Below are 22,424 nucleotides of genomic sequence, written 5' to 3'. Positions count from 1 at the left end.
GTAAAGGAGAACAGCACAACTATAGAGCTTGAGAAATTGGTTGGCGGGTGCATGCAGATTGGTAGAATTGTGTCCTTCAAACTTGCACCAATTAAATGACGACTTACATTAAATGACATTGCCAGGCTTTATTTAAACTTCAACCGAACTGGTTTACTTCAACTGGTTAAGGCATTGGCCTGAGAAATCAACCAGAGCATGGTTGTCACATGTTTTGTTGAGTTAAAATAGGCACAATGCCTGGGGAAGATGACAGCCCAGGTGTATTATCTCTGGACCTTTAATCCAGAGACTCTGGTAATGTTCCGGGGATCCCGAGATTGAATCCCACCATAGCAGATGGTGAAATTTGAATTCAATAAAAATCTGGAATTAGGAGTTAGTGAGTTTTGAGAGTATTAATATATTATAAATTATTGTTGATTGTTGGGCAAAATCCATCTGGCTCACTAGCATCCTTTTGGAAAGAAAATTGACATCTTTACTTGGCCTGGCCTACACATAACTCCAGACTCACAGCAATGTGGTTTACTCTTAACTGCCCTCTGGGCAATCAAGGTTGGGCAATAATTGTTGCCTGGCGAGTGACACCCTCATCCCATGATTGAAAGAAAAACATGCATACATGTTCTTCCTAGCTTCAAAGCTCGGGTCCTTGTGAATTCACACATATAGCTTCCAATATATGCAATTGCACCAAACTCTAAGTCTAACTGACAATTTTACATTAATGGCCATTGTAATTCTTAGCATGGTCAAAAATATTTAGCAAATGTTGTCTAATGCAGAGTCACATGTACTGTTGTGCACTGTGTTTGAAGTTTTGAATGCAAAGGCTGATTGGGTGTAGGTAGTACCCCTCTGGTTGTGATGAGCTGAAGGAACATGCTGTATGATGTAATCACCAGTCTTTGAGATGTACAGCTTAAGCACATAGCATCATACTGTCATTGAAATACATACACCATGTTACTTCTGACTCTGCTATAAATTACAGTGAAAAACAATTTAAGATTGTCAGTCAGGCTCTCATTTGGGCACACTTGGAGGGTCGGAAGCTGTATACATTAGCAGACATGGATTTGTTCTTTGTATATAGAAAGGACATGAATGTGCATATTGCCTGCTTCAACAAACAATACATGTAACATGTTCTCTTGCTTATTACTTAGGGCTACGCCTTGACCAATTAGAAGCAATGGGCGTGACTTAAATTTAAACAAAGTGGCACAGTTAACTGTCAGTCATCACATAACAATGCATTCTCCATGGTAATATCTTTATCAATCAGAGTTCACTTTTGCCAACAAATCAGCAAGGTCTTCTCATGCAGCATAAAAATGTAGGTCCCATTGACATTGATTTACCTGAGAATGGTCCTGATGAGTGCAAGACAAGAAAAGTTCAAACAACCATATCTTTTGACAACAATATTGAAGTTCTGTACTACCAAATCATTACATAAAAGTAATAGCATTAAGCAGGATTGCTCACGATACTGAAGCAAGGCATGGTTGTTGCACAACTGAACTATAACATTAAATTCATCAATTACATCCTCAAATTTCACTGCACAACATTTCTCCAGAATTGTCAATGTTCTTGAGTCATTATTGAAAGAATGGAATATTAAGGTCTTTTCAATAATGTTCATTTATTTGCCCATTATATACAATGACTGAAGCTTGGGAAATATACTGAAAACTGTCTACTGCTTTAATGGTAGTAGTACCTTCGAGCTGATTCTTCCTAGCCTCTGAATGAGATGGGCAATGGTGAGTAGAGAACTTATGTGAGATTGGCAGAAATGAGATTCTTGATGTAAAGAAAACAACGTCTGATTCTGCTAACAAGTTTTAAATGGAAAGATGAGAATCTTGCCAATGAGCAGTGAGAGGCCTATTTAAATGCATTTGCATTCCAGTTGCAGCTAATCTTGTCTCATTGAAATGCATTTTCCTGTTCTCTCATGCACTAGAGAGAAACTGGACATCATTGATTCCTGATATGAAATTCATAGCATGTACCCAGTGTTGGCAACTCACTATTTGCTCATCTGGACCTCCATCCTCAACAGCACTGACCAACATTTCAGGCATACTCCATGGGTAGTGATCACACACTCTAACTCCATCCATGGGGGTTGGCATTAGACATGCACCAGACTCTCCACAACCAATGGCACATCCCCAAACCATTTACAAATCTGTTCACTACATTATGCTTCACTTCAGAGAGTTCTGACATCTTTCATTGTAATAATGCTTCTAAGATACTTCTGAGCAGGGATAAGCATCCATCCCATGGATCTGGGTAGGGTGCACCTGAGGACTCTTTGCTTCCTTTCTTGATGCTAATTCACTTTGTACCTATTTGGATGCACATAACACCTCTGCCTTGTATCTCGACAACTCAGGATGAGGTCATGGTCAGTCCTGCAGGCCCAGTTGACCCAGTCTGGGGATTTGTTGCAAGTCAGCCCAAGAGTTACACAGTTATCAATCAGGGATCTGCTCACTCATCTGTTGATGCTGTCTGTTGAATTTGTTTGGAGGCTGGGTCAGGGATCAGTCCTTGGGGTCACAGAAAGTCATTCGAGGATGCATAAACTGGGGAAGTCAAATGTGGGAATTGGAGGCTGCATGTTGGGATGCAGAGATGATAATAGTTATGAAGGGTGGATGGTAGGGGGTGTCCACAACAGGCCCTTCAAAGGCAATAGCTTTAAGCAGACTTCCGCATAGTATGGGTGAAAGACATTTGTAATCACAAAATATTACATGTGGGCATCACATATTGACCAAGTGTGTTGGCTAAACATTCTGGCCCAAGCATTCTTGACCACATCATTCAACATTGTGTATCAATTCTAATAATGGTTTTAAGGAACAAGCAATATCTTGTGAGATGGAAAGATTCACCATAGTTACCAAAGTCTTAAGCATCTTCAAATGTCCCAGTACCTTCCCAAGGTGCAGGGGCTCTCACTAATTTATCAGGGCTATTATCCTACATGAAATATGCCTTTCTTGGGTACAGTGATGTTTCAGGATACAGAGAGAGATCCTCATTATTACTGCCACACATACAATCTGCTGTTGCTTGTGTAATTGAGATTGAGAAACAGATATTTGAATCAGAGCCATGATGTGCAACGTCCACATGGAGACATCCTTCTAGCCTCACTGTCAGAGGTCATAATATCCTAATGTTTAGAAGATAGTTTTCAAATGCTATTGGTGTCTCCTGCCAGTGCTGAATGAACACATTGCAGGAGCTGTTTTTTTTTCTGATATTTTTCAAAATGGCTCTTTAGAATGCCTCAGTGGACCCAGGAACAGAAGTTGGGCTTGTCCCTTTTCCTGCTTCCCTAAGGTCTGCTACATGAGTCAATGAGGAACACAAATGTCTGCAAGCCCAGGACCAGCGTCAGCATGGGCATGTAGACATTTATGTTCTTCACTGTGAAAGTTAATTAGACCCCTGCAGTGGAGCTTCTAGCCATACGTACCCTCATGATACAGCAGAGATGCAGAAAAGATACAGTTGCACTTTCTCCATAGAAACCTGTACAGATGAGCAAGGGGCAGTCTGTATACTGTGTATTGAGCTGGATGGCAGATCATGTGACCTGATGCCCAGCATTTCTGAAATGCAACACCTTCTTCCACTGGGCTAATGAGGGCCACAGGATTGGTCCTTGACAGTGAGCTTCTATACATGTTATGTTTGGGGTTTGTACTGATATTGTTCAGGCAGAGGACACTGCTTCATCCTTGGAATCTCTGTTTCAGACAACTGAAGGATGAACTGAGGCTATGGAGTAGATGAAGAGGAACCATGGAGTGATAGCATTGTGATGATGAGGACGTACTTCAGACAGAACAACACTTCCAGCATACTACAGCATAGCAGCTTTGGCAAAAGTAATGTAGACTAGACATTTTTGTGAACTTCGTTCAATAGGGCTGAGCTGTGTGAAATCAGCTTTCCCTGACCACAAATGTTTTGATGCTGAAGGGACAAAAACTCCTGTATAATCCTAACTATAAGTACAGCTTAAAGCTGTGGTCTTTCTAAGCATTTTGTGTTTTTAATAGAAGCTAAGGTTAGAGATGAATGGTGTTCCCTCATTCAATCATGACAATGCTTCATGTTTGTACAGGTGCTACAGATAGAATAGCAATCACTGTGACAGGGCTAGAGCATTGTCTTGCGCCAAGAATGACTGGCCTTGCTGGCTTTATTCTTCTAATTGACATTTGCTTGCACAGTTGATGTTGAGAAGTTAACATATATTTTCAACATTAATTACATATCAATAATGTTGTTCCACCCATGTGCCTAAGAGACAATGTTCTCCTTCCTTTCCCTCCCACTTTGTCAAGGGACATTGCTGGCATCTGCAATTAGGGGAGAGGGAGTCTGCCCTTGCTAACCTTTCAGCTTTGTATTGGGGTCCCTGGCAAAGTTTGTGGCTAGAGAACACAGATATGTGGAGTGTGTCCTACCCAGATGCATTTTCATCCTCCTTGAACTTCTGGAAGGTCCTTAGAGGAGACTCTGGTGGCCTGCATGCATCCTCCTCTGCATGAGTTTCTATAGACTCCACTTGTCTCTTTGTCAGGAGGGAAAATTTGAAATTAGACTAAGGTCCTGCACCCTATCACCTTCCTTTTGGAGCTGAACATCAACGGCTCGAGTGATGGAGTGCAGATCTGTGTGTATATTCACTGGACTCTGAGTGTGCTGCTCCTAGTTTTCCATGGCAGCTGCCAAACTTTCCATGAGGACAGCCAGACACTCACATGCTTGAAGGAAGCTCTGTGCAAATAACATTAGAGGAGTCATCTAACTTTTAGGTCAGTTTGATCAATACTTCAAATGAATTTGCCTACTGTCCTTTTCTCAGCCATTTAGATAAAGTACTTAATGGCCTACATGATGGGATCATCTCTTGTCTGGAGCTGAGGTCAGTAACCTTCTGAGTGCTGGTGACCTAGGGCAATTCCTCCTTTGCTAGGCAGGGAGAAGTGACAGTGTTTTGCTGCCCAGCAGGTGGTCAAGCCAAACACACCCGAGGTGTCAGCATCTAAGCAGGGGGGACACAGCCTTGAAGGTACATCCTCTGAGGGATCAGGTGTTTCCTCCTCAGAGATGGAGGTGGGGATGTTTTGTAGAGCCAACCTACTGAGGGTGGAAACAGTGCAGGTGCCATTGGTGCCAGCAGGAGATAAAATAAACAGCGAGTTGTGAAATAGGTGTAATGTTCAGGCATGTTAAGATTATATTCACAGGGTGGCTGTGGGAAAGCAGCACAGCACTTGACAGTGAATCATACTTTGTTGCTGAGACATGGGGGCTTCAGCGTCACCACATGAGCAGCCTCTATTCGCTCTTGTTAAAGCAAGGACCCTCTTGTCATTCGGGTAAGTAAGTGGATATCAGGTACACCACCACCAACCTTGGTTCTCTTGTCCTACAGAAGGATATTTCCTTCGAGAATGAAACAAAGGGAGGAATTGAATGAGATAAAAGTGTGTAATGAAACTGTTCGTGCTGGTGCAGGTGGAGCGGGCGATGTGGTGAGTGTCCTGAGTGAGAGAGTAGGCTCAGCAGAGGGCAGGTAGGTTTAGTATGACAGGTGATTTGGAGAGTTTGAGAACAAGTGAGGGAAGGTGTCACAGGCAATAGTGAGAATGGTGAGGCATGAACCTTGGTGGTGCGGGAGCAGTGGCAGACTCAGAGTGAGTTTGAGGTATCAGAGATAAGATGGTGGCAGTTTTCCTTACAGAGCATGGAAGGTTACCCTCATCACCCTGCTTGCTACATTGCTGAGAATTTCACCAGACTGCGGAAGCAGCATTGACCTGGGTGGCAACTTCTGACTAAGTTGGCAGGATCTGGTACCATGGTCTTGTCTGGTGGTCCTGAGGGAGGAGGACAGCCCTCTCCTGCAACTCCCAATCTACCAAGTCCACCAGTTGAATCAGGGTGCCAATGTACTCCTGTCAGCCATCCCTGGGCAGTTCCAATGTGGGAATAGGCAGGCCAGCACGGGAAAGATAGCACTTGACCTGGAGCACAACCTTGTTTAAAATCAAGCATCAGCTCTGAAATCCTACGAGGCCCTGGCAGTGGCATATGCCTCTGTTACTGGTGGGTCAAAGAAAGTTTATGGAAAGCACTATCTCTGCAAAGTACAAGGCTAGTGAGGTGCTATGAATCATGTGGACAATAACATGAGAACGTTCACCAGGCCTCATGGAGAGATATCCTCTGTAAAACTTCCTAAAATTGACATAGCCAATTTCTGGTAAAACTAAGCTCATATTTAAATTAATTAGATAAATTCAAATTAGGTTAAAAGTCAAAGTCCTCTGTAGGAGCTTGTAAAGCATTTGTTCAAGGATATTCATAACATAATTTCGAATGTTCGATATCTTTCAGTTTTGAAAAACAGGTTCATCTCCCCATTCACATACATCTCCGGAGAAAATTAATAATTTCATTGTCACGCGTGAGTTATCTCTATTCCATATTCACTGAGAAAGTGAGAAAGTGGGGAATAAGGAAAGAAAGAAACATAAGAAATAAATATTTTAATTTACAGAACAACGATAATATAGGAGACAGAAATGATAGACACCAGGGGTACGGCCATAGTTGAAGCAAAGAATCATGTCTGAGGAAAATCTAAAGTTAAGAACAGATGGGGAAAAATATATATAAGAAGGTGTGAATAGTAGGTGCTGACAAGCAGGAAAAGAAAAAGACTTGAGAATGCATAAAAAACTTACAAGCTGAGGAAGGCTCAAGATTGACAGGATTAGACATGGTACAAAGTGAAATGCAGATAAGAAGATATACAGTTAAACACTAGATTGTGCCTTTTCAAAGCCTGAAGTAGAAAATCTCCCTGAATGTGCCCTATTCTGCAACTTTAAAAAGTGATAAATTATCTACATGACTGAGTGGAACAGGTCAATCGAACATCATATGTTAAGTGAAGGTATAAATTTTTTAATGCACCAGAAGATCAGACGTTAATAGCACAGGTGCAGAATGTGATTGTTCTGCTTTTCTCACCCTGCTCCCCTATGCCAGCCTTTTCAAAATTTGGAATTGTCTTGAAAACATCAAGATTTTTTTTAAAAGTCCTTCATGATTTTCAAAGCCTGTCTGCCATGGGTCCCACCTTGCAATGCTTAGAAAATTGTGACTTGGTTGTCTGTAGTTGCAGTCAGCAAGGAGGTGTTTGTATTGGAAATGTGGATCCAGAGGTTAATTTGTTCTCATTAAAAATGTAGTAAAATGGTCATAACATTTAAAATGTCATTAGAATGACAATATTGTACACTTTTTGCTGTACTCCTGTTCTTTCATAACTTGCGTACATGTGACAATAAATCTAATTTGAATTCTAATTCTAAAGGAAACCTGGCAACCACAAAGAAAAATGTTTGGCTATATGACCTAAAAGGTAAGAAGTACCCAAACTTCAGATTTTAACTGTATTAGCCAAAGAAGAGAACGATTCTAAATCACTGCCGGATCATTTTATTCAATGAGCAGGAACCAATCAGTAATAATGAATTATAGCCAATTCAAACTTTTAGCTCCCAGTGGCAATTACAATACAGTAAACATACATATGGTATTTAATATTATAGCATCAATTAAAGCTGAGCCATAAACCAGACTCACAACTATATGTTCCAGTAGAACATTAACATTGTGAGTGCATTTAAATTTTAGTTCATTTTCATGAAATGATTGGATGCTACAATATAGTTTAAGGGTAGTTCTGTATAGTCATATAGATGATATGGCAATTAAAGCACAAAAAACTCCCAATGTTTTTAAATTGCAGCTGCTACAGGAATACTGACAATTGAAAACCAGGGTTACCTGAATGTTCCTGACAGAATTTGGTTTCCAATTGCCAGGCGCTCAGTTAAGGAATGGTTTATAACCTCGAAAATTTCATATGCTAAGTGGTCTGTGCCTGAATTTGAGAGGACTCCGTCACAGTCAAACCACAGGCCAGCTTCTCTGATCTGGTTTCTCAGCTTCGTCAATTGTAAGTATGTTGATTTTTCTGTAGTATTGACAGTGAAACTGTCCTCACTCAGTATCATTATTCTCCTGAAACCCACAACAATCGGAAATTAGAAGATGCGCAAGAATACATGGAAGTCTAGCAATTGCTGATGTTAGCTCTTTCTTTCAGATAGACCTGTTCAGATATGTTATGAAACATCAACAGGATTTGAATCTGGGCTTTCTGACTCATTGGTATGGACATGACCACTGTGCCAAAAGAGCCCTTGAGATTTGTGTGATGAAACTGCAAAGCATAACTTTTGACTCGGAGGTGGGAACGTTACCCATTGAGCTATGGCTCATGCAGACCTGCTGGTAATTCCATACTCCTCCAGATGCTATGCTGTAGGAGTTCTCAGAAAGTACAATATCTCATGCATCTCATGTTCATCTTGCTTTCAGTTCAGTGAAAATATTCTACATTGTTTGAAGATGCCTTCTTTCAGCATATCTATTTCATATGTAACGTAAAACAAATTTACTAGCAACCTAAAAGCTAATTTTATATTTGTGCCAATTTTTCTCCACAATGATAAAAATAGACAATTTTTAAAAAAATTGTTTTCATTTTTATGTTATCTTAATTTTATCATGATCTTAATCCAGTCAAACATTCATTTCACTGCTAAAAATATAAATAAAGAATTGAAATATTTTAAGAAATCTTATCTTCCTGGTTGGTTGAGTGTGAGTACTTCAGCCAGAATTTTCACGATGACAGAGCCTCACTGTGAAAATGATTCCAAAGTCCCAATTTCAGAAGTTCCACTCACAAACACAGGGCCAGAGGAGGGAGAAATAGGTGCAGATTTTAAATTGCATATTCAGGGTTAACAGAGGCAGCTGCAGACATAAAACACAAACTGCCTTCAGTTATGTCTGACTTGTGACAGCTTGGGTTGGGAAATACGACATATGCAGTTTGGACCTGATATGCCTGGTTATTGCATCATTGCTTGGATAAGTTGCATACTGTTTTGGAAAGATAAATGACACCTTTGGGAGAGCTAGGGTATCCTTTGGAATTGTTAAAGTAGGCTCAAATATGCATAAGAAGTACGTAAACTCATTTGAACTGTAAAGCTCATTCCAAAAAGATCTGTCAACAGCTGTCAAAAGGAAACTAGCAAAAATTACTCTCAGAAGAGGTGTCAAAAGGAGCATCAAGCTGGCAATATATTTAAAGCTTTTAACTTTTAAATATTTGAATGAAAATTTTCCCTTTTTTATGAAAGAGAAATTTACACAGTCTGTTAACATAAGCTACCATTTTAGGATTTGTGCTACATGAGTAATTTCATAACCTTTCATTATCACGATGGGGTTTATCTCAGCTCACAATCTGACTGATATCTCCAAATGATAACAGAACCTTTGAATTGGGACTATGAATTTTAGTGCATGTTTTTTAAATGGATTGATGGAAGTTAAAAGTAACAAACGGGATTTTATAAATAAGGGCATTTATTTTAAATAGTGAATTCTTATTTGGATAGACTCAGAGAATCAGAATCACAGAATGATTACAGGACAGAAGGGAAACAATTGGTCCAATGTGTCTGAACCATCTCTCTAAGCATTTTGGCTTAGTGTCTATCACTTACCTTTTCCCTCCAAACCTGCACATTGTTTCTAAATGCTTTTGAATGCCTTAATTTAACCTACTTTAACCAATAATCCAAGCTACGTATTCCAGACCCCGTAATCTCGTCTTGTGAAAGCTTTTATCTTGCATTTGCTTCTTTTGTGAAACACTTTGAATCTATGCACTCTGGTTCTTAATCTTCCTTCGTTAGCTTTACTCTACTTATTCTGTTCAGACTCCTCATGATTTTAAAATCTTCTTTCAGATCTCTTGGCCTCTTCTTCTCCAAGGAAGTGTGTCCCAGATTCTCTAGTCTATTTCCACCACTGAAGTTTCTCATCCTTAGAATCATTCTTAGAATCCTCTTCAGCATTCCTCCAACTCATTCTCATCCTTCCTAATGTGTAATGACCAAATTGTACATATTGCTCCGGCAGAGATCGAACTAAAGTCCTCTGTCAGTTGATCATAACTTTCCTGCATTTGTATTCTATGTTCCTATTAGTGAAGTCTAGGGTACTGTATATTTTATTATAAAATCTCTCAACTTGTACTGCCACTTTTAGTAACACATATAACCCAGGTCTCTCTGCTCCTGCGTACCTTCTGTCTAAGTTTGTTGTACCACCCCACATTATCACCGCATTAAACATCACACGGGAAAGTGGCTCAGTAGTTAGCAGGGGGTGGCACGGTGGCTCAGTGGTTAACACTGCGGCTTCACAGCGCCAGGGACCTGGGTTTGATTCTGGCCTTGGGCGACTGTTTGTGTGGAGTTTGCACATTCTCCCTGTGTCTGCATGGGCTTCCTCTGGGTGCTCCAGTTTCTTCCCACAGTCCAAAGATGTGCAGGCTAGGTGGATTGGCCAGGCTAAATTGCCTGTAGTGTTCAGGGGAGTGTGGATTATAGGGGGATGGGTCTGGGTGGATGTTCCAAGGGTCAGTGTGGACTTGTTGGGCCAAAGGGCCTGTTTCCACGCTGTAGGTATTCTATGATCATCTGTCACCTATGTACCTATTTCACCAAATTGTCAATATCATTTTGAAGCCCTACACCATCCTGCACACAGTTTACAATACTCACAAGTTTTTAATCATCCAATAACTTTGAAAATGTTCCCTGCACATCAATAGGCAAAATTTATATCATTTACATGTACCAGAAAAAACAGGGGTCCCAATATCAATTCCTGGAGAATTTCACTATAAACCTTCCTCCAGACTGAAAAATGTCCATTAGCCATTACTCTTGGTTTCTTTTCTCTCACATTCACCATTCGGCTTTATAATCTACCTGAACTTCATTAAGTCCGGTCTTCTATTGCATAGCAGATGCATACTTCCTGCATTTTCAATTTCCTTGTTCATTAATTAGAACTTTACTAAAGCTTTTTCTTTTGATGTGCAACACATCTTTTGGCAGCTTGGGTGACCTGTCAAAAATTTGTTACTTATCCATGTTCAGCAAAATTGCAAAGGGATAAGGATACATTCTGTTCCACATTGACAACAGTTGTATCATTTTGCCAATCTTACTGGCAAGACCGAGAGGACTGCTTACAGCATTGGTCACCTTGCTTACTTAATGGAAGCAGTTGAGAAAGGTTTATTAGACTAATATCTGGAATGGATGGATTGCATTATGAGGAAGGCTAGACAGTTTAGATCTGTACCCTCTGGAGTTTAGAAGATGACTTAATTGAAAATATAAATCCTGAGGGGATCTGACCAAGTGGGTGTCAAAAGGATGTTGCCTCTTGAGAGAGAATCTAGAACTGGAGGTCATAGTTTATAAATATGAGGCACCCATTTACAATAGTGATGAGGAATTTTAATCTCTGTCAGAGGATTTTGAGTATGGGAAATTGTTTTCTTCAAAAGACTTTGGTCTTTTGTTTTCATTTATGAATTGTGGACATTGGTGGCTGGCCAGCATTTATTGTCTCACACTAATTGTCCGCAAGAAGGTGATGTGAAGGAGTTGCCTTCTTGATCCTTTATGGTCCACCTGTTGTGTGTTGACCCACATTGCTGTTACAGAGGATTTTGACCTAGCAACATTGAAGGAACGGATACATTTCCAAGTCAAAATGGTGAGTGACTTGAAGGGGAACCTGCAGGTGGTAGTGTTCCCATGTATCTGCTGCTCTTGTCCTTCTAGATGGAAGTGATTGTGGGTTTGGAAGTTGCTGTCTGAGGATATTTGTTCAATTTCTGCAGTGCACCTGATAGATGATACACTCTGCTGCTACCGAGCATCGATAGTGGAAGGAGTGGATGTTTGTGGATGTAGTTCTATTCAAGTGGGCTACCTTATCCTGGATGACGTTAAGCTTCTTTAGTGTTGGAACTTCACTCATCCTGGCAAATGGGGAACATTCCATCACAGTCCTATCTTGTGTTTTGTAGATGATGGGCAGGCTTTGAGCAGTCAGGAAATGAGTTACTCGCTGCAGTATTCCTAGCCTCTGATGCCCTTGTAGCCATTGTGTTTCTGAGGTAAGTCCCCAGGATATCAGTAGGACGGGATTCAGGTTGGTGACACTACTGAATGCAGAAACTTTAATTATTTTAAGGCAAAGGTAAATAATTTCTTGATTACTGATATGATGAAAGATTATTGATGATAAACAGAAATGTAGCATTGAGGTTTATATCAGATCAGCCATGATCTTATTAAATGGTGGAACAGGCTTGAAGCGCTGAGTAGCCTACTCTTCTTCACTGTTCACATGTCTGTTTGTTTGAAATCTGTGAATTAACATTTATGAATATGCACAGGAAATGAGTAATTGCTCGCACAAAAGAAGAAAGACTGAATTCCTGGTGTATTAACTCAATCTCTTTTTATTTGATTGAAACCAAGCAACTCAGTTGGAAAGCTGTCATTATTTTCTAGAACTGTAGTAAATAATATCATATGCCTCCTGCCATTATTGTTTAACCTGTGAAGTTGGGCAAACTTCCTTTTATGTTCTTTAGGTAGGCACTGAGCAATAGTGGTTCTTTGAAGTGACAATTTACAAACTTTGTGGTGCATGCCGTGGGCTACATAAAAAAAAACTGTAGCCTATAAATCTTTAATACCTTGCATCCTGCATGCACTAACTCCTTTGAGCTCAGCTTAAACATTTTGTTTGTTACACAGAATCCCTTTTGTCTGTACTCCTGTATCCACTCAAAGAGTTTACATTCAAAGCCTAAGCAAAGCAATTTTTGGTACTTTGTGCAACAAAAGGATTATTTGTGCTAAAAAAAACTACTATCTTACCAAACTTACTATCGTTTTATTTTCATTTCCTATGTGATTAATCTTGGCAGTGACTTGTCTGTTCTTGAATATATTTTAAAACATATTTTTGATTAAATTTCTCATCAATTTTCTTATTTCATGAAGGCATTGATTTTGGCTGGGGTTTGATACAGAGTAAATGCATCACAAAATTTGAAGAAACCTCTCACCATTTTTTAAAGAAAGATTTTTTTTCTTGCCTTTAATATAGAACAGATATAACCGATTGTGTAACGAGAGATCAGTTTGCACTGGCTATGGAGTCTAATAGGTGTCATGACTGCTTCCCTTCCGCAAATGTAAAGTTAATAATAAGTCTGTATGGCATGTTTTTAAGTCTTAAATTAAGAGCTAGATATATCCTAAAAGTTATTATAATACAATGCAGTAATTCAACAACATATACCTCTATCATTAATAAAGGCAAAAAAAGTTATGATCTCTACATTCCCTGCAATGTTTCAGACCATGATGATTTACACATGTGTCATAGTTCCTTCATTTTTGTTGAACAAGTATTCTAGAATTCCCTATCTGATATCATTGTAATTGGAAGAACTGTCATCAAGAAAACATCCAGCTGCTCATGGCAATGGTTCATCAACACCATTATCATAGGGAAACTGAGGATGGATAACAAAAATTGCATATTAGCATCAATTATATCTAAAGTATATAGTTTTAAAAGTATGTGAACATTAAAATCCTAGATGTATAAATCTAATACCCTACAAGATGAGTGATTTATTAATTAATTGCTATTGATTGGAACCACACACTTTTTAAAAGATTCAATGGACCATTATATTTAAACATGTCATTCCAATGACTTTCTGTTCCACAACGTTGTGCTATTGTATGTCCATGGGTATAATCTGAATTGGCTGTATTAATTAAAGGAGATAATTATTGTTCCTCTCATCAAAGGGAACTAAGCCAATTTAGAATTACTACAGCAGCAGGGATAATCTAACCCACCAAAGATGGGGGACCATACAGTTACAACCCGAACGACTGAATTAATCATGGCTAAACTCATTGTGCTATCAAGGGAACTTCCTTTCAAAATGTTAATATTTTGCTTGAATAGAGCAAGAGGTTTCTGTCATTACTGTGCAACATGGGGAAAAGAAATTGCCAATACTGAATGCATGCCCTGTCAGATTCAGGCCATGTTGGCAAATAATGTCCAAATCATGGGGTGATGTAACTTTGGAACATTAAACCCATAGAAAACATAAACTCATAGAATTGGAAATTCTCTAACAGTTTCATTTATTTTGTTTCGTTTCTCACGTTATTGTGCCAGCTATAAGAAGAGTTTTGTTTACAAATGGACATACTCACAAAACTGAGTTTGTCCATGGTGGAACTAAAACTGCATTGGGCAATTTTAGCCATCATACAACATCAAGAAGTTAACAACTGCGATTCATTGAAACTATTGAGAACATTGAAAGTTCTGTTTGTACGTTCTAATTAGGAACACAATTGTAAATATTGAACTTATACTATTCCCATCAGGTCAATGAAGATGGTCAAGGGTGCTTAGGAGAAGACGTAGTTCTGGCTGTGATAGATTTTCAGTCTCATGGAGAATTATGGGATATGGGAATGGACTAGAAGGTAGAATAAAGGCCAATGATCATCCAGGGTTGTATTGAATGGAGGTGTAAATGTGAGGGACCTACTCCTGTTCTCTTTTTGTGAGCTGCTTTGTTTGTAAACCTAAGATGTGCTGCTGAGATCTTGGCTTTTTTCAACCGATGGGTATCTCAGAAATGTACCTAGTTATGTGGTTTTCAACTTTTTCAGTCTCCTCCAGATTCCATAGCTTATGAGCTATTCCTAGCAATTTTTGTAGGCCAGTATTATCTCTGACAGGTGCTGCTAGACCTCCTGAGTTTCGCCAGCATTCTCTGTTTGTTACATGAATCACGATATTACTATGCAGGTACGATGAGTGATTAGGAGGGAAAAAATGTTGCTTATTGGAACGAGAATGGAGATTTGAGACATTTTGCTGCAGTGTATAGCCTTCTACTAACTTGTTTACTTCAGGTTGCACGAGTTAAAATTAGAAATTATTTTAAGAAAAGAAGAATCATATTTGAATCACGGAATATAGTACCTGTTTCCCCATTTCTCATTTGATATCTCTCTTCAGCCTTATTGGTGTTAGAAATGAGATCTCGGCCTCAAAGTTATTTAGCATTTATTTTTTGCTATCAAAGAAACATTGGAGAAGCTAATTATTTGGTTTCAAATTGTTAGGTCTATGTTACGATGAGCCAAATGCCTGATTTTAGGCCCTTTAAAACAATTGATTTATTTTTTACTTAACCTATTCTTCTAATTAACATGTTCAGAGATGTTTTTACACATCTTTGGAGTAGATGGGACTTGAGCTCAGGTCTATCTATCCATGGATAGGGACATTACCATTGCTCTTCAAGAGGGGCCTCAGAACAATTGATTAGTTTGCAACAAGATTTGGCTCACATGTTCCCGTGACTTTCTGTCCAGGCAATAACATTCTCTTTTCTATTTGGTGTGATAGGTTGTCCTGAACAGATTATTATTCATGTGTCTATACCCACACTAATATACATTCATAGTTCAATATTATTAAAGATGCATTGCATTCATGTTTTCCATTTTAATGGCATTTCCACAGCATGCAGTGATTCCCTCATACTAATTGTCAGTGCTACAGAATTCTTCTCCCCAGTCTCCTTCAGCACTGAGATAAATACAATCTATCCTGGCAATTTATCTGTTTTAAAATAGGAGTAGGGCAGAAAGAGACCAGACAGAACATTACACGTGGAGGCAGGGAGCACAACCGAGGTCCTACATGAATATTTCACATCTGTTATTTCCAAGGAAATAAACACTTCCAAACAGGTAGTGTAAGAGAAACTAGTTGACATACTGGATGGTCTAAAAATTTATAAAAATTAATCGCTGACTGTATTAAAAGTTGACAAGACAGGAAGACAGAATCAGATGCATCAGAAGGTACTACAGGAAGTAAGGGTAGAAAGTTTGAAGGCAAAGTCCAAAATCTCTAACTTCTTAGATATGGCATGATGATTGGGGACTGCAGATTTGCAAATTTTAAAGCTTTTTCAAAAAATAAAGTGTAAACATAACCATACAGGTCAGTCATTTTAGCTTCAGTGTTGGGTTTTGTTTAGAAACAAAAATCTGGGACAGAACTGACAGTTATAATTTACTTAAGGAATATCAGCATAGATTTATTGAAGGTAAATGAAGTTTAACTAATTTGACTGAATTTTTCAATGAGATAACAGATGATTGATGACAGTGATGCGTTTGATAAAAGGTCTGAAACAGAAACAAAAGATGCTGACAAAACTCAACAGGTCTGGCAACATCTGTGGTGAGAAAGCAGAGTTAACATTACGAGTCCAGTGACTCTTCATCAGAACCCAGTTGCCAGACATGCTAAGTTTGGCCAGCAATTTCTATTTTTGTTCACATTCACATTTCTTTGTTTTATTTTAGTCTTTAGTCACTGCCAGATCTCTTCCAAGTATACCTTGAAGACAGTCTGCTCCATTTTCTGACAGGATTTCTGTTCTAATCTTCCTTGTTTTTCACCTTCATTACCTTTGTTCTCTCTTTTAGTAGTTGACAAAGTCTCTCTCTCTCTGTCTCAGCTCTATCCTACAGCCCCAGTTCCACTTCATTCTCTGGCTCACTTCTGATGGAGAATCATTGGACTCAAAACATTTACCCTACTTTCTCCTTACAGATGCTGCCAGACCCGTTGAGTTACGGCAGCAATTTCTGTTTTTGCTTCAGATCTCCAGCATCCACAGTTCTTTGCTTTATTTTGGTAAAATGTCACTCTCGAACGAGCTTTTCATGAAAGTTGAAACATAGGAAAGAAAAGGAACAATGGTAGTGTGGATATGAAGTTGACTGACTGACAAGATACAAAATGTAATGAACAACAGTGTTTTTCAGACTGGAAGCTATCATGAGTTCAAGCCAATCTGTGCTATTTAAAGACAGTTTGTACTTCTTAAAGGGGACATTATTTTGTCTGGAGCAGATTCTAAGAGTCACTCTAAAAGTGAATTTGACCACAGAAGGGAACAAGAATGATGCAATATGGGAAAATATGTTGAGCTCTCCACAGTGCTGGAGGTCTTAGTCTGGCTAAAATGAAGAGAATAGGCAGAAATAAGCTGTCATTCAGGTTGTCACAACCTGGTGTGGCACAGTGATCAATGTTGGGGGGTATTTGCTACCTTTTTCTTTACTTGAATGAAGATATCAAATGTATAATTGTTAGATTTGCTGATGATAAAAATATAAATTGTAATGTAAATTGCAAAAAAATACAAGCCAAATCTGCAGAGGGACAGATATAGGTTAAATGATTGGACCAAAAAAATGGCAAATGGAGTTTGATGTTGGAATCTGTGGACTTGTGCACTTTAGTAGAATGAATACAAAAGCAGAAAATTATTTAAATAGAGATATTGCAGAACTCTGATCTGTAAACTGATTTGGGTGTCCCTGGTACGCACATCACAGAAACATAGTATGCGGGCACAGCGCAAGTGATTTGGAAGTCTATTGAAATGATATTGTTTATTGCAAGGAGAAAGGAATATAAAGATGGGGATATTTTGCTACTGTGGTATAGAGCATTGGTGAGACAATATCTGGAGCACTGTGTACACGTTTGGTTTCCTTACTTGTGAAGAATGTAAATGTATGAGAAAAAAAATGCAAAGAAAGTTCCCTCAATTGGTACTTAGCTTGGGGTGGGAAGTTATCTTTTGTGAAAAATTTAGACAGCTGGGCCTGTATCCATTGATGATTCCTTTATGTAATATGGATGGTGATTCATCCTGTGGCTGAATGAATGTTCAGATGTACGAGGTTAAGATCAGAAGTTGCGTGCAATGTTGACATTAAAAATGACAGTGATGCTATTATATCAATATTACATACTAAATAACATCACAATCTCTCTACTTTGCACATTTCTAGTGCATCATCCCATGTTATCAACCTAATTGACTAAAGTGGCATCTGGTTCTTTCCCTACCAGAAATGTACATGTATGATTCAGATTTGCAGATGACACTAAGATTGGTGGAGTTGCAGATAGTGAAGGGGACTGTCAGAGATTACAGCAGAATATAGATAGACTGGAGAGTTGGGCAGATAAATGGCAGATGGAGTTCAATCCGTGCAAATGCGAGGTGATGCATTTTGGACAATCAAATTCAAGGGCGAACTATACAGTAAATGGAAAAGTCCTGGGGAAAATTGATGAACAGAGAGATCTGGGTGTTCAGGTCCATTGTTCCCTGAAGGTGACAACGCAGGTCAATAGGGTGGTCAAGCAGGCATATGGCATGCTTTCCTTCATTGGGCAGGGTATTGAGTACAAGAGTTGGCAGGTCATGTTGCAGTTGTATAGGACTTTAGTTCGGCCACATTTGGAGTACTGTGTACAGTTCTGGTCGCCACGTTACAAAAAGGATGTGGATGCTTGGGAGAGGGTGCAGAGGAGGTTCACCAGGATGTTGCCTGGTATGGAGGGTGCTAGCTATGAAGAGAGGTTGAGTAGATTAGGATTATTTTCATCAGAAAGACAGAGATTGAAGGGGTCTTAATTGAGGTCCACAAAATCATGAGGGGTATAAACAGGGTGGATAGATAGAAGCTTTTTCCCCAGAGAGGGGGATTCAATTACTCGGGGTCATGGGTTCAAAGTGAGAGGAGGGAAGTTTAAGGGAGATATGTGTGGAAAGTTCATTACGCAGAGAATGGTGGGTGCCTGGAACACGTTGCCAGCGGAGGTGGTAGATGCAGACACGTTAGCGTCTTTTAAGATATATCTGGACAGGTACATGGATGGGCGGGGAGCAAATGGACACAGACCGTTAGAAAATAGATGACAGGTTAGACCGAGGATCTTGATCGGCACAGGCTTGGAGGGCCGAAGGGCCTGTTCCTGTGCTGTAGGTTTCTTTGTTCTTTGTTCTTTATATCATTTCAGACCTGCAATGGCACATTGTACATCACAAATACAGACAATAAACATCCAAGTTTGCAGTCTCATTCTGGAATCCCATCGATCTATGCAGTTTCAATCTGTTAGAAGTTGCCAAGTGATTGCTTTGTGCAGGACTGATTTTTATTATCTCCAAGATTGCTGTTTATGACAACAATCAGCTGATTATTACGTGAGAGATAATGGGAACTGCAGATGCTGGAGAATCCAAGATAATAAAGTGTGAAGCTGGATGAACACAGCAGGCCAAGCAGCATCTCAGGAGCACAAAAGCTGACGTTTCGGGCCTAGAGCCTTCGTCTGATGAAGGGTCTAGGACTGAAACGTCAGCTTTTGTGCTCCTGAGATGCTGCTTGGCCTGCTGTGTTCATCCAGTCTCACATATGATTATTAAGTGATATGTCTTTAGTGACCCTGCTTCATTTAAACTGAAAGCTACAAGACCATAAGACCATAAGAAATACAAACAGGTTTAGGCTTTTGGCCCCTCAGGTCTGCTCCACTGTTCAATAAGATCATGGTTTATCCAACACTTCTCATTTGTAATTTGCTCCTAAGACGATCCTTCATACCAGTCAACCTTCTCTGAACTGCTTCCAATGAAACATTTTTTCCTTAAATAAGGGGACTAAAGCTGCTCACAGAACCCCAGGTGTGGTCTCACCAGCACCATGAACAGTTGCAGTAAGTCTTCCCTACTCTTGTACTATAAACTCCTTGAAATAGGTCAACATCGTGTTAGCCTCCCTGGTTACTGCTGCTTTCCGTGTTTCGTGCACATGTTCCCCCAACTGCCTTTATGTTGTAACTTTCCGCTACTTTTCTCCATTTAAATAATACTCTGTTCTTTGTTCTCCCTCCTAAAATGAACAACTTCCCATTTTCCATAGAGTACACCATTTGCCAACATTTTCTCCACTTATTTAAGCTACTTAAGCTCTGTAAACTTTGTATCACTCTGGAAACCAGTTTTCCCACCTATTTACGAGTTATCTGCAAATTTCGCTACAGTTCATTCACTTCCTTTCTCCAAGTCATGAATATTATATATATATATAATAGTTAACAGTTGTGGTCCCAGCATTGATCCCTGTGGAAACCCATCGTTCTTCAGATGCTGCCTGGCCTGCTGTGTTCTTCCAGCTCCACACTTTGTTATGCCTTATCCCCAATTTCTGTTACCTGTCCATTAACCAATTCTCTATCCATGCCAATACAATACCTTCAAATTTGTGGCCTCTTATTTTATGACTTAACGTTTAGTGAGGTGCCATGTTGAATGCCTTCTGGAAATCTAAATACATCATATCTATTGGTCCTCCTGTGTCCACTCTGGTTCGGACTTCCTCAAATAATGCTAATAAATTAGTCCGACATGATTTCCATTCCATGAAGCCATGCTAACTCTGCTTGATTAGGTTATGATTTTCCAAATGCCATGCTATTACTTCCTTTGTGATTCCATCCAAATTTTTTCCAACAATGCATGTTAGGCTAATTGGCTATGATTCTCCACTTTTTGCCTCCCTCCCTTTTTGAATAGGTTTGTCACATTTGGTACAACTAATACAGTTCAATGTTAAAGTAGCCATCGTGTATGATGGTGTTCTGAAGAGTATTTTCACACAAACAATATTCCCAAATTTTAAAAATATTCTCTGAATTAATAAAAGGTGAATAGCTTAAAAGTAAGTTATTCAGGTAAAACTACCAAATGATTGGTCACTGTGATTTGGCTTGGGAATTATACTAAAATATTATCTAAGAACCAGAAGTTTCAAACCTAATTCCAAATCCATCATCAGCCCATAAATTTTTGCGCCAATCAGTCAAGAGTCCCATTTTTCAGGCTAAAACCTGTTACTACATTGAACTCATCTATTCATCTAGTGCCTCGTATGAGTATAATCTTTTGTATTACCGTGTTGAATTAAAATCAGTGCTTTGGGTTTGGAATTAAACTTGAGTTTTCTTTCAGATTATAATTGCTAACCAGTTTTGCCACTAAGTTTTATTCTGTTATTCTGGGGTGTAATACTTAGAAGTACAAAAGTACTAGGCCATTTACCATGGCTAACCAAATTAGTCTGCACATCTCTGGGCAATTTAGTATGGTCAATCCACCTAACCTGCACATCTTTGAACTGTGGGAGGAAACCCACAAAGACATGAGGACAATGTGCAAACTTCAAGCTAACAGTTGCCCGAGGGAGGAGCCAAACCCATGTCACTGGTGCTGTGAGGCAGCAGTGTTAACCACTGAACCCCTGTGCTGCCTCGAGGATCATTCATTTTCAGCAAATGTTGTTTTGACAGCAAGGCAATTGCCTTCCGTTGTCAGATAGCACACAGTACAGCCTCTACCATCATGGACAAGCACTTTCCCTTTCTCAAGAATGTTAAATCCATGAGGATAATAAAATAAATTTTGATTTCGGTTCATGGTTTATATTGCCCTTTGGGTTCCACAAGTGACTTTCCCAGTTGCATGTGCAATCCTTGAGCCAGTACTTTCCTTTTAAAGCTTCAGCTGCTGTCAATGTTTGATTATTGCGATACCAGAAACTGATGATCATGTTTGTGATGCCATCTCCAGAGAAAGATCATTGTGACGAAATACATAGCAAGGAAAGGTCTGGAAAATGAAAGGAAATGTGATAGACAGGGACACCCATTTATGTAGTTTCCACATCTTGACTTTAAATTGCAGAAAAGCTGAACTGTGGCCATTTGGAATCAACCTGATTTGAATCCAAGGTGAAGCCTGGCTGAAAGGTCAGTCTATGGTTGTCAACAATTCAATTTCCTCAACAAGAAACCTGTTGGATTGTGAGAATTTGTCAAATTGTATCTTTGTTTGTACACTATTGCCCAATGGGTTTTGTTTTACCTTCGAAATATCATCATCTCAGAGTTGCATTGTTTAAAAATCTTTCCAAGATCAACATGCAACTTTTGTGCTGTGTTGATGTGTTTGGTATGGAATTAAAAGTGTGTATAGTTTCATATCATAATTGTTAACCAGTGTTGCCACTAGGTGAGGGGGGGGTGTGTAGGGGCAGGTGTATCACCTCCTGTGGTTGCAGGGAAAGGTGCAGGGTGTGATGGGGTTAGTGAGGAGCGTGGAGCGGATGAAGAGGTCACAGAGAGAGCAGTCCCTATGAAAGGCAGATGGGGTGAGGAGGGAAATATTTCTTTGGTGGTGGGGTTGGATTGCAGGTGGTGGACGTGGTGGAGGACGATGTGCTGGATGCGGAGGTTGTTGGGTGGTATGTCTTGATGAAGGGTGTAAACCTGAAATGTCAACTTTCCTGCACCTCTGATGCTGCCTGACCTGCTGTGTTCCTTCAGCTCCACACTGTATTGGCTCTGGA

This window comes from Stegostoma tigrinum, chromosome 16 (assembly GCF_030684315.1).
Source record: "Stegostoma tigrinum isolate sSteTig4 chromosome 16, sSteTig4.hap1, whole genome shotgun sequence".
Taxonomy (NCBI): Eukaryota; Metazoa; Chordata; class Chondrichthyes; order Orectolobiformes; family Stegostomatidae; genus Stegostoma; species Stegostoma tigrinum.
The sequence above is the reverse complement of the archived record's forward strand: the minus strand, read 5'-3'. Positions refer to the sequence as shown.